Source organism: Camelus dromedarius, chromosome 13 (assembly GCF_036321535.1).
Source record: "Camelus dromedarius isolate mCamDro1 chromosome 13, mCamDro1.pat, whole genome shotgun sequence".
Taxonomy (NCBI): Eukaryota; Metazoa; Chordata; class Mammalia; order Artiodactyla; family Camelidae; genus Camelus; species Camelus dromedarius.
In genome coordinates, this window is record NC_087448.1 from 66,137,575 (window position 1) to 66,150,057 (window position 12,483).

Below are 12,483 nucleotides of genomic sequence, written 5' to 3' on the forward strand. Positions count from 1 at the left end.
AATATCATCATGACACGTGTGTTCATTACATCTCCACCTCTTTGGGAACTTAAATGAAACAAGTAAACAGATGATAACCTCAAGGAGCCTGCATTTAAAAGGATATTTTGCTTTTCATTAGCATTTGAGCAAGATTCCATTTTCTGCCTTCAAAAGATGAAGTAGGTACAGTTGATGCAAAAGCACCTTTTAACATGATTGGTGGGAACCCAGGATCTATATTCTCTGGAGGATTTCTATGACACACTGTTCTCAGAAGCCTTTAAATAATCTCTAGTGAAACAGGAGGGAGAATATTTCCAGGTGACAATGGAGCTGGAAGTGATCTGACGTTTGTACGTGAGGAGCTACTCATTTTTCTGAAATAAAGAATCTTGTGAAAAGAGGAATTATGACTAGTATTTACAACAGCTTTTCATAAACATCCCCAAATTCCAGGCACCAGACAAAAGGCATGACTCAGATCACAGTAGGCGTGAGGGCCAGGGAAGTGGCCCTGGTGAAGGCGCTTCCCGCTGCCTGAGAACAGCTCTGGGGAGATCTGTAGGAAGCTGATAATGGGCTATTTCATTCGAGGATCACCAGGAAAGCTCTGGTTTTGATCAAGAGCATTTCCTTAGCTAAAAACGTCCTGCTTCCTTGATTTGATTTTTTTTTAGTAGATCATGGTTGAAAAGACTGAAAACTTGAAAAAAACAGTATGAATGACTTGCGATTTTTTAAATTTGTGCTGTCATTTGAGTCCGCGTGATGAGGTTATCTCAGTGGGCGCGGCTTGAGCGCTCCTCAGCGCTGTGGCTTTTGGGGCCGGAAGGTCGTCTGCCCCTCAAGTCTCTGCAGTCGCGCTTGTTGGGGGCATTCCTGTGAGTGCAGGTGGCGGTGCCCACAGGAGTTTGCTTAAAAGCTCCCCCTCAGAGGTCCCACCTGCTCTGAGGTGGGGCTAGTCAGGAGTCTGCATTTGTATAAGCACAGCAGGTGGTTCTGAGGAGGTGATCTTTAGAGTAAGTTTAGAGGAAGTACTGGCTACAACCTAGTGAATTCCTCATCTTAAAAACAAAAACCACATCAAAAACTAGAGACTAACAAGCTGGTAAGAAGGCGGAGCTGGGCCCCTTGTGCACTGATGGGGGGAATGTAAAGGCGCTGGGGAAACCAGTGTGGCTGCTCCTCAAAAAATTAAACGCCGAACTACCACGTGGCCCAGCAATCCCGCCTCCGGGCATGTTCCCGGAGAACTGAACGCAGGGTCTCTGAGAGTGAAAGGCAGGGGCCAGGATCGGGGCTCCACCCCATTCCCTCTGCTCCTCGGCTCAGTCCTCAGAGATTCCCAGCAAAGACGCGGTGGGGGGCTGTCAAGGCTCCCACGATCTGCTCCTGTCTTAGCGGGGTTTCCTCTGTCACCTCTTCTCCCCCTTCACCCCCAGGCAGGAGGGCACAAGGCTTCGGGACATGCAAAACAGCTTCTCTTCGAAACAGGTTAGAGAGCCATCCACCAGGGTGGTTACAGATAATCTCAAGGTCTAGGGGAGAGGTGGGTCTCAGAGAAGCCTTTGTCTCAGGGACCCCACACAGAGAGCGGTCCAGTCCTTCAAGTGCAGCTTAAAATAGCAGTTGAGGAAGGAGATATTTTAAATTCATCATGAAAAGACTTCCATCTTCCAACACAAACACTTTATTTTTGGTCTTCGGTGAAATTGACACTACTGTACCTATCCCACACTTGGCTTAAATTTTACGATTACATAACACACACACACACACACACACACACACACACACACACACCCCTCATATGTACCCACCCATGTACCTATATAGCCACGTACACAATACTAATACCACACCTGTGTATAAATACACATATGTAATAACTGCATCTTTATATGCACATATTGATCTGGTTTCATATGTGTATCTATATACATGTCTGTTTACGTCTGTAACAGCAAACCGATGATGGCTGGGATTGGTCTTTGGAAGAAAACCCCAACATACGAATGCAATGTGCTTCATTTTGCATCATTGGTGAATGGGTTGCACTCATTCCTCTTCACAGGACTTACTGCAAAATGCAGAAGAGAACCCCCCACTGAGGTTAAAAGGGGCCTGCTTTCAGAAAAAAAAAATTACAAGAAACTAAGTCTTATTAATAGAGGACATACAGACAAATAAAAGTCATGGAAAAGAACTGAATGTATTTTGACACGGTCTTCAACTGAGTATTAAACCTTAATGGTCTGAGGTAAACACATTCTAAGCAAAGATCCAAACACTACAGGCAGCCACCCAGGGAATGTTCTAAAGTAGTGCACGTGGACCCGAAGGATCCAGACCAGTTCTGCTGCCCCAAGAGGATTCTGAACCTGCCAATACTTGCCAAATCAGCCAGTCTCGGGTTTGTGGGACAAATGTAGTTCAGGCCTCGAATCCCAGGGCAGGTTTGGAGATGCTTTAGAGAGTCCTGGAGGGAGGGTAGCTGACAGTCTCTGTGGGATGTTTATACCTTTCAAACTGACTTCAGAGCACCGAGCCCAACTCAGCCCAAATCTCCCTGGCCCCTGTGAGAAGCCCCCAGTAGACTTCCAGAACCTCCTCACATCCCAGAGCTTTGAACCTTGACCAAACAGAGAAAACGACCGTGGGTCCGTGCCTCCTGGTCTGGCCCAGCGAAAGCTCCAGAGTGTGGGCTTCAGAACCGTCTCGGAATCAATGCCAAGGCTCCCTGTGGGCTTCCATTAGACTGGGTACCAAGCTCTGCAGGGGGCTCAGCCCCTAGGATGTTTATTGCAGATAAGGCCCCCGAGGGACACTGGAGACAGGCACTGAGGCTCCACTGTGAGGCAGCAGAAGGCAGGGGATGGATTCGAGAGCTAAATGTGGCTGCTTTCCCCCTTCTGCGTCTGAGGAGGTTTTCTTCTAAATCTCTGAGAGTTTCCTGCACTCGCTGGGCAGGCTGCGTGTTTGGCTCAGTGTGATCTCTTTCTTAGGGACACGCGTAGGACTCTCAGAGGAAACAGGACAGACATAAATATACTAACTTTTTGTTGAGGCTATAGGTCCTGTGAACAATAGCAGTTGCCAGTATGAACAGAGCAACTGAGAAGAGTGTTATTCTTCTTGTATTAATATTGCAAACATTATGTTTACTCCGTATCTATTTCCAAAGAGCTCAAAAGGCTTTTCCGATCATTTGTAAGCGGTTCCCAACCCACTGGCTGCACCCAGATGGGTGTGAGAAACCTTGGTCCAAGACAGCCAGAGACCCAGACTTTCCCTACATCTTCCCCCAATGTCACTGTCTTTAAAAATCAGGACAAATTACCACAGATCTTCAATCTGTGCCTCTTGGAGGGTGTGTGGCATTTAATGACCAGATGGAGAGAGTCTGGTGGCTGGGGTTACTCTTGGTCACAAGACCTAGATTTCGCAAGGCCTCCGTCATCAAGTCCTCCCCCAAGTGGCCAGTGGCCTCCTTTCCGGGCACATCTCCCATGACAGCGACCAGTTTCAGTCTGAACATAATTCATCCCTCCATCTGCTCCATGACAACTTTAGAGCAAGGGTTTTAATTCTGCGTTTTTCCTATTCCCCATGATAGAGCGCCCTGCATAGAACGGTGGTTCAATAAAGAGTAACTTCTCAGTTAAATTCACTCCATTGTAATTTTCATTTCTGGGATTTTGATGACCTGCAATCTTTCCTTTGTTTGTGCAAGAAAAGTAGGTAGGGAGAAAGTGAAACTGTTTGGGGGTCGCTGGGAGCTTGGGCAGAGAGCTAAGTTTGGCCTAAGAACTGCAGAATCAGGCACAAGATAAGAAGCTTTCACATTTATTTGAGCCTCTGCACCCTTTGACTATTTGAGGAAGAACTGTCAGGGGACAGTGAGTTAGAACAGGCAAGTCCTGTAACATGGGTCTTAGAGCCCACCTGGTCAGGCTGTTTCCTCCACTGAAGTCCCTCCAGTGGTGGTCACTCTCTCCTGTAGGAAGAGAAGCATTTTGAGGAAGCTTTGTCTATAAGGACATGCTTCTTGATATGCAGCCATAGTGGTCTTCCCTAGAAGAGAGATCAAGGAAAGGTGGAGGGCACATCTTAGGTCTGGAAACAGACTGTGATGGGAATTTGGGCACAGAAAGGTTACTGAGGAAGGCTCTGGGGACTCCTGGGGGGTACACGGAGTCGGGGCGGTAAAGGCAGCAGGACTGGACAGCGGGAGAGGCAGAGCAGCAAAGGCCTTGGCTGGTCTCCAGGGAGCTCTGGAGCTGGGACAGCCCTTTAGAGTTGCTATGATTTGAGGCAGGGGTCTAGGGTGTTGCGTCCCCCCCAATTCATATGTTGAAGCCCTAACCCCTAGAACCTTAGAATATGACCTCTGCAGGGGTAATTAAGGTTAAACGGGGTCATAAGAGTGAGCCCCTCATCCAGTGACTGGTGTCCCGATAAGAGGAGGAAGAGACAGCAGGGATGGTGGTTCGAGAAAGGGCCACGTGAGGACACGCGAGAAGGCAGAAAGGCACTCTGCGGAAGGGACAGCCCTGCCCCCACCACGACTGCCGAGCCCTGAGGGGATACACTCCCACGTTCCCAGTCCCCCAGTCTGCTGCACTCTGATATGGCAGCCCTGGGACACCGACACAAGGTCTTCAGGTTTGCCACCGTGGCTACTGAGCACGTGAACGCCACTCCTATTGGGGAAGCCGGAGGGAAGCCGTGCCCTTTTCCCACCCCCAGCAACGACACCACGGACACCTCAGCCAAGCGTGGCGAGTCACAGTCTCCCTCTGAGACTCTGAATCTTGAAGAGGGAATGGGTCAATGACTGGAGAGTCTCACGGTGGCTGCGGCAGGGGAGAAGGCCCACCAGGAGTGCCCGAGGACAGAGATGCCAGCACCTGTCCCCACGGGCCATTGCTGTGGCGGGCTCTTTGCGATGTCTTCTCTATGACTGCAGACTCTGTTGATTCTGTGAGCTACCTCATACCCTCCCAGAAAACTCCTGCTCTGCTTAAGTGAACCAGGGTCGATTTTTCTTGTTTGTAACCAAGAATACCCACTAATGCACCTCGGAGATTGGTTTTGAACCTAAATGCCTGTTGTAGATGGTTTCTCGTATTTACCCCTTTCCTCCTGAGTGCCTTCTGCATTCACGCATCTGTCCATTCATTCATCCATTGAATATTCACTGGTTGCGTTTAGATGCCAGACAAAGTACTAGGTGTTGGAATACATGGTCTATTAAGACATGGCCCCTACCTTAAAAAGCCCACAGCCTAGGGGGGTGGGTATAGTTCAGTGGTAGAGTACATGCTTAGCATGCATGAGGCCCTGGGTTCAATCCCCAACACCGCCATTAAAAATAAATAAATACCATTATAAACAAGCAAAGAAACAAACAAACAATTACCTCCCCCCCAAAATTTAAAACAAACAATTACTCCCCCCCCCCAAAAAAACCCACAGCCTCGTCCAGGGCAGAACAGTCAAGAAAACAGGATTAGGACACAGAGCAGTAATTGTTACAACAGACAGAGAAGGCACCTAACTGATAGGCTGGGAGAGGATGAACGGCTTCCTGGGGCCACTGCTCCCTGAATTGTGTCTTGAGAGATAAACTGGATGGCTAGGCAGGGCAGGAAAGGGAAGGGGAGGGACATTCCATTAAGAGGAGGGAACTTAGCAGATCAGGACACTAAGTCACTGAACCAGAGTTCAGTGTGTCTACATAAAATCTAGGTAGGGAGTGGTAAAAGTTGAAGTTACAGAGGCAGGCAGAGGTCAGTGATGGACGTCTCACTTAGGAATCTGGACTTTATCCAACAGCAGCATGTGACCACTGGAGAGAAAGCAGCCAGTTTTCTATCAGACATTGGTTTTTCTAGCAGAGGGCAAATAATAATTGGAGTGGTGCAGGACTGAAAGGTAAGAAGAGAAGATGTGAAAGTATAAGGAGTAATCTGGGAGATTTCGAAAAGGCAGAGGCCGGGACTGGGCTGGCGCAAACGGGGCAGATGGGAAGGACAGGACAGAGGCAGCTCAAGATGGATCCTCCGCTCGGCGGTCTGTGAGGCAGCTCCAGGAGGGAGCAGAGTCCGGCCTGTCTTGTTCGCTGGCGCCCAACACGGTGTCTGGCGCACAGAGGCACTCAGCTCTTTTTTTTTTCATTCTTATTTTTCATTGAAGTGCAGTCCATTTACAATGTTAGTTTCAGGAGTACAGCAAAGTGATTCAGTTATACACACACACACATATATATATTTTATCAGATTCTTTTCCATGACAGCTCATCACAAGGAACTGAATATAGTTCCCTGTGCTCTACAGAAGGTCCTTGTAGTTCATCTGTTTTGTGTACAGCAGTGTGTGTCTGTTAATCCCAAACTCCTAATCTATCCCTTCCCCCGTCTCCCCCCCCACACCCGTGACCAGTTTGTTTTCCATGTCCGTGCATCTGTTTCACTCGGTCCATTTTGATCTGCCTTCAAGCACACTGGTTCTCTCCTTGGCTGTGTCCAGTGTGCTGCTGAGCCCACTAAGGCATTTTCATTTCCGTCACAGTGTCTCTGATTTCTAGTATCTCCTTTTGATGCTTTCTTTAAGTTCCCATCTTGCTGCTTCCCTTACCCATCTGTTCTTGCAAGTTGTCTGCGTTTTTTCCAATGTGACACTTAAAATAGGAGTCACAGCTATTTTCAATGGCCTGTCCAGTAAGGCCCGACTCTCTGCCGCACCTGCAGAGTCGGGCTCTGACGCTCTACAGATTGTGCTTTTGCTTGCTTTTTAGAACGTTTGGCAATTTTTTGTTGAAAGTCAGACAGGACGTGTCAGGTGATAGGAATTGAGGTAAACTGGCCGTTAGCCTGAGCTTTTATGTTGATCTGGCTGGGGTTTTAGGCTGTGTTTCATTTCTGCTGTAGCTGCAGGTGCCAGAGGCTTCAAAGTAAACAGAGTCTGTGCCTTCGGGCTCTTTCAGCTGCAACCCGGGACTCCGCTGCTGGTGGCAAGATCCGGGGGAGGGGAAGCATTCTTACATAACCTCATTATTAAACACCAGTCTCTCTGTGGGCCTGCGTCCCTGGGCTGTGACCTGCGGAGGTATTTATTGGCTTAGTTTCCCCTCCCTTAGGTGAGACAGGAAGGCTAGAGGGGGCTGGGGTCAGGGAAACACCCTTCTCCGGGTGGGACGTGTCTTTTCCCTGAGAGCGTAGGGCTTTGTTACAATGATGCTCTAAGCATATTTCAAAATATTCCCCTTCCTCTTCCAGAGAAAAAGCACGGAGCCCTCCCCGCTCAGACGACGGGCCCCGGGAGTTTCCTACTCCCAGGCCACTCCGCACTCAGCCTCCAGCAGTTTACCAAAATCACCATGAAGTGCTCCTGCAGGCATATGGCCCCAGCGCCTTCTGTCCAGCTAAGGAGGTCTTGGCTGTGACTCTCTGCCTCTGCCTGCCTCTCCAGGTCACGGGATGGAGCTGTGCCTGTGACCTCAGTCTCTGATGAGCACAAGGTAAAACACTGATTTTCAGCTCCTTCAGCTTTTTCGCTCTAAGCATGAGAGGGACGGCTTCCAAGCTCTTTACGCTTTGGAGCTGAAACCAGTCCCTCAACACGTTTCTGCTGAATGAATAAAGCACAACAATCAGGTCTGAATGAACCCTAGTAGAGGGAATGCACTAGAGGGAGGAGCCCAGGATGAAACTGGGGTCTGGCGGGAGTGACGAGTGAACACTAGGCAGGGAACACAGTAGGACAGCAGATATTTAGGGAAGGAAAATTAAAAGCAAACAACCAAAAAAGCTTGTTAATACAGTTCTGCTTAGTGTTTGTTCTGAATACTCACAAGATTACCCATTCTGGTCACCTAAAGGTGTTTTTTTGTTTTTTTTTTTTTTTTTTTTTGGAAACAACCCAAATTTATTCTCTTAAACTCTAGAGGTCAGAAGTCTGAAATGGGTCTTACCGGGCTAAAATCAAGGTGCTAGCAGGGCTGCACTCCTTCCGAAAGCTTTAGGGGAAGAATCTGTTCCCTTGCCTTTTCCAGTTTCTGGACGTCACCTGCATTCCTTGTTCATGGATCCTTCCTCTGTATGCAAAGCAAGAAATGGAGCATCTTCAACTCTTTCTCTGATCGTTACTCTCCTGCCTCCCTCTCTGACTTGTAAGTACCCTTACGACGGCATCGAGTCCACCAGAAAATCCACACACCAGAAAGGTCCCTGCAGCCGTGTATGGGGAGCTATTCTCAGGGGCTGGTGACGAGGACACGGGCCTCTTCAGCAGGTGTTATTCTGCTTATCACAGGCGCCACTGGTCAGGAGGCAACAATTGGATTTACCCTTTGATCTACTCAAGGGAGTGTGGGGAGAGAAGCAGACTCTCTCCTCTGTTTTCCATCTTCTTTTTCCCCTATTCCCTCTTCCCTTGCGTTTCTCAGCATCAGGGGTAAGTCTCTTGCCCTGCTCCGTTTTCCTCAACTTGAAAGTTTTCTGCATACTGGAAGTCTATGATCAGACTTGCACAAGAAATGAAATGAACAGTAACAGCTGGCCAGGACTGGTGTGAGTGCTGTCAGGACAAGTTAGCTCTCCTTTCATGTAAAAATACCCAAGGGCAGGGCTCCCCATCGGTGTCCCAGAAAAGGTGACATGACCACTCTGTTTTCGTGACCTTGGACAGCGCAGTGGCCTGAAGGACATGGTAGTAAAAACTGAGTAACCATGGGAGAAGCTATCAGGACGGAGAGAGAACACCTTTCACCTTCCCAGGGCAGAGACTGCAGCTTCTTTTTAAAAACTCCTTCTCAAACATCTGAGCTGCCTTCTTAAAGTCCTCCTTAAAAACCCCATTCACTTTGTTAGGAAAACGAAGGAGGAAAGATGGGAGGCAGCAGGGCCTAGATTCCAAGGACTCTTCCCATACCTCTGTGAGCACAGGGCTATGAAATGACAGCTGTGTTCCGTGAGGAATGATGCAATTATTCACTTTGGTTTCAGTTTTCTTATGAGTAAAAAGTTAGGAGCCTGGATAGAGGGTTTCTATGCTTATGAGTTTCCCTGTTTTGTGAATCTGGTTCTAAATAGGTTGATCCAGGCAGCCCCAGAGTTCCCCCAGGCTCCCCCTGCAGAACAGTGATTTCTCCGTTCTTAAGCAACTTTTCTAGATGAAGGACTCTTTGATTGCCCGTTAGTAGTTGGGGTCCGTCCTGTCTTATCTTGGGCCACCTGTGATAGTCCAAGAATGTCAGTTTGCCATGTGGTTGCTGATTCAACTTTAAAGCTTGTAGAACTACCTGGAAAAGAATCAACCTTTGGGTTTTTTCTCCTATAGCTTTGTAGCAAATATGAATGACTTTACAAGTAATTATGTCATCATTTCCTTCTCTCATTTCTTTTTAAATAAACTGTTCTGATTATAAATTACTACATGTTCATTGTTGAAAACATGGAGAATACAGAAAATTGTATTGTCTACAGTATTTAATACACAAATAAAAATTGTTAGTAATCCCACCACTCAGAGATAACTGCTGTTAAAGTTTGATATATTCCATTCTGGGATTTTTTTATACATTCATATGTATACTTATTTTTTAACAAAATTGGGATATACTATATATTTTTTATTTCCTTTTTAAAAACTTATTGTCATAGCATGAAAAACTTTCCATGTAATTATTCTGTAAAAAATATGGTATAATGGCCTTTCAAAGGAGCTGGAGATGGGAGAAGGAGGACTGATCCTCTAAACATGGTCTATATTATGGAGTCATGCGTGCATGAATTTAACTTATTTTGCTGATTTTAAATCTGTCCCTACTCCCACACCCAACCCCAGTAAAAATGGGGCTGACTCCTCTTGAGAGGAAAGTTGCCCTGTGGGATCACAAAAGGAAATGCCAGTTTGAAGCAGAAGCCAGGTTCTTCTCCATTACTTCTCAAACACAGTAGTATGTGTGTCTGATCAAGCAAGATTTAGCTTCATATACAAAGATTCCTGAATACCCACCAAGTGTCAGACCCTGTTCTAGGAGCTTCACATATATCTTATTTCACCTGCTGTGGTGGAAATGAAGCCAGATTTAAGTGACCTCACAAATCAGGTTTGAGCTTCCATCCTGACTGTGAGACGTCCATTCACCATTCTCTGAGTTCTCCTTTCCTTAGAAAATAAGACCCCCTCAAAGGGCTTACGTCATCCAGATGAGTCGGTTTTGTTTAACACTTCTGCTGTGCAGAAAAGAAATTGAGGAGTCTGATGTGACTGCCTCAGGTTCCAACTTCTGCTCTGGTGAGGCTGATGCAGAAAACAGGAAGTCTGGCTCTTGGGTCCCAGGGCTGAAGGCCTCCCCACTGAGACAGTGCTGCACAGACCAGGGGGGTAACTAAGGGTAGCAATGGCTACTCCACTCCACAGGAGACTGGGTTCCCAGTACAACTCTAGTGACAGATATTTTTATTTACAGATATCTGTTTCTCTTAAGGAACCTCAAGGTCCAAGGAGGTGGATCAGGACAGGGTGCAGCATCGTTACTCTGTTCCTGACTGACCTTCCCCTAAGACAAGGGAGGCCCTGATGCTGGGCCTGTTGTACCAGCCTAGCTCTCTCACTCCATCAACACCACCACCATCACCACCATCACCACCATCACCGAGATGTTCTTCTTGAGGGCCATTTTGTATATTTCTGACCACTTATCTTACTTAGGACCATCCCAATACCTCAGAAGTGTTAGAATGACTTGAAATCCCATAGGGAAAGAGTCAGGATTTCTGATTTACCAGGGAAATCCTTGGTCTCTTTGCATGTTTGCCCACCTCCTCTCCAAACTTTATATTCACTAGTGGGCTGATGATAAGACAAAGCCCCCAACCTTAGCCAAGCTGACAAAGAGCTATTCAGCTCAACTGCTCTAGAACCGGAGGCCCACTTGCCTTACAGCCACACACCTAAAAGAGGTATAAATAATATCAATTATATTCATGACATAAAAGCTACAGCATTTGGCGGTCTAAAAGCCAGGTATGATTCCCAGGTCTCTGACTTTGCTGATTGGACAGGTGATGTCATTGGTTGAAATGGGGATTTCTGGAGGGAATTGGTATATGTTCCGGACATTTAAAATGATGTAGTGGTTTTGTAAAATACTCATGGGGAAGTTCTGTGCGTCAAGTTCAAGAGAAGCGCAAGAGCTTTCGATTTGGGAGTGATGGGTATGCTAGTGGTTGTTGGTCACAAGCATGGATGTGACTGACTGGGGAGAGAAGGGGGCTGAGAAGGAACCTGAGGAACAGGACCACTGGAGAAGCAAGCTCGCAGAGGAAACTGAGGAGCTCTCAGGGTAACAGAAAGATCGAGTTGTGTCATGGAACCCAAAGGGAGAGAACATTTCAAGAAGGATGAATTTGTTCAATAGAATCCAAGGCAGCAGAGGTCAAGAAAGACAGGGGTTGAAGTCAGGTTATGAATTTCTCAGATAGATAAGACCTATCCAGGTCTGTTTTAGAATATTTTTGACCAAGGTCATATGATCAGATTGCATTCTGTTTCAACAATTTGTGCTTGGAGTTGTATAATTAAACTCGTCTGAGCACAGTATGAACAATCACCTACTAAACAGTCATTGTTTAGTATAACTAAGGTCTTTCCATGACATCTTACCTTGCTGATAGTATCAGAAGCTTAAAAGACACTTTCTTCTTGAAATTAACAAAATCTAGCAGCTACTCTATTCTGTTTTGGTTTTGCCACTTGAATATGACACTGCCCAATACAGCACACATTCTTTTGAGATGAGTATGTCTATTCAAGTGTCCGGTGATGACTCAATTCTCCCACACTTTTTACAGAACTACTATGAAAACATTTTGAAGCATGATATGACATCCTTTGGTCTTCATTTAGCTTGGGCATTTATATATTTAGTCCACTCCTTTTCTCTTTATCCTGACATTTTGTAAAGTACTTCTACTTGGAGCCAATATGATCATAAACAGAAATACAAATACAAGTGTCAGTATTTGACTATAAGACAATTCAGAATAGGCTTATGTTACAATTTGTAAGTCATTAAACTGAAAACATAAAATTTCAAAATCCTCCTGGAGACCCCTGCCCCGGAAAATACAGCTTTTGATCCCAGTTTTCCCATGAATGCGTTCCTCTTCGTTACAAGAAGTAGTAAACCCAGCTGTTCATCTTCAGGTGTGTTTCCGGTGGACTCTCTGGAGAGCATGTATCCCACCTTTGCTCCAGGGCTACGGCTGTATGTGCACCTCGAGTGTTTCATTACAGCAATCCTGTAAGATTGTTATGCCTACTTGACAGATAAAGAAACGGAGGTTCATAGGGACTAAATAATTTGCCCAAGGTTACACCAACAGGAAAAGCCAGTGACCAGTCCAGACCCGGCGAACTCTGTCAAGAGCACTCTCTCTCCTGCACCTTCCATGGGCCTCCCCACCCTGTCCCCGTCTTCTGCGTTTCTCG

At 46.6% G+C, this 12,483-nt stretch overlaps 1 long non-coding RNA gene across 1 annotated transcript; it reads left to right on the forward strand.

The window, feature by feature from the left end:
* The first annotated feature begins 5,649 nt into the window (after positions 1 to 5,649).
* On the forward strand, positions 5,650 to 9,506 carry LOC135322790 (uncharacterized). Its single transcript, XR_010383690.1, has 3 exons — positions 5,650 to 5,919; positions 7,263 to 7,504; positions 8,039 to 9,506. It is a non-coding gene; the product is annotated as an uncharacterized LOC135322790 (long non-coding RNA).
* Positions 9,507 to 12,483: the final 2,977 nt, after the last annotated feature.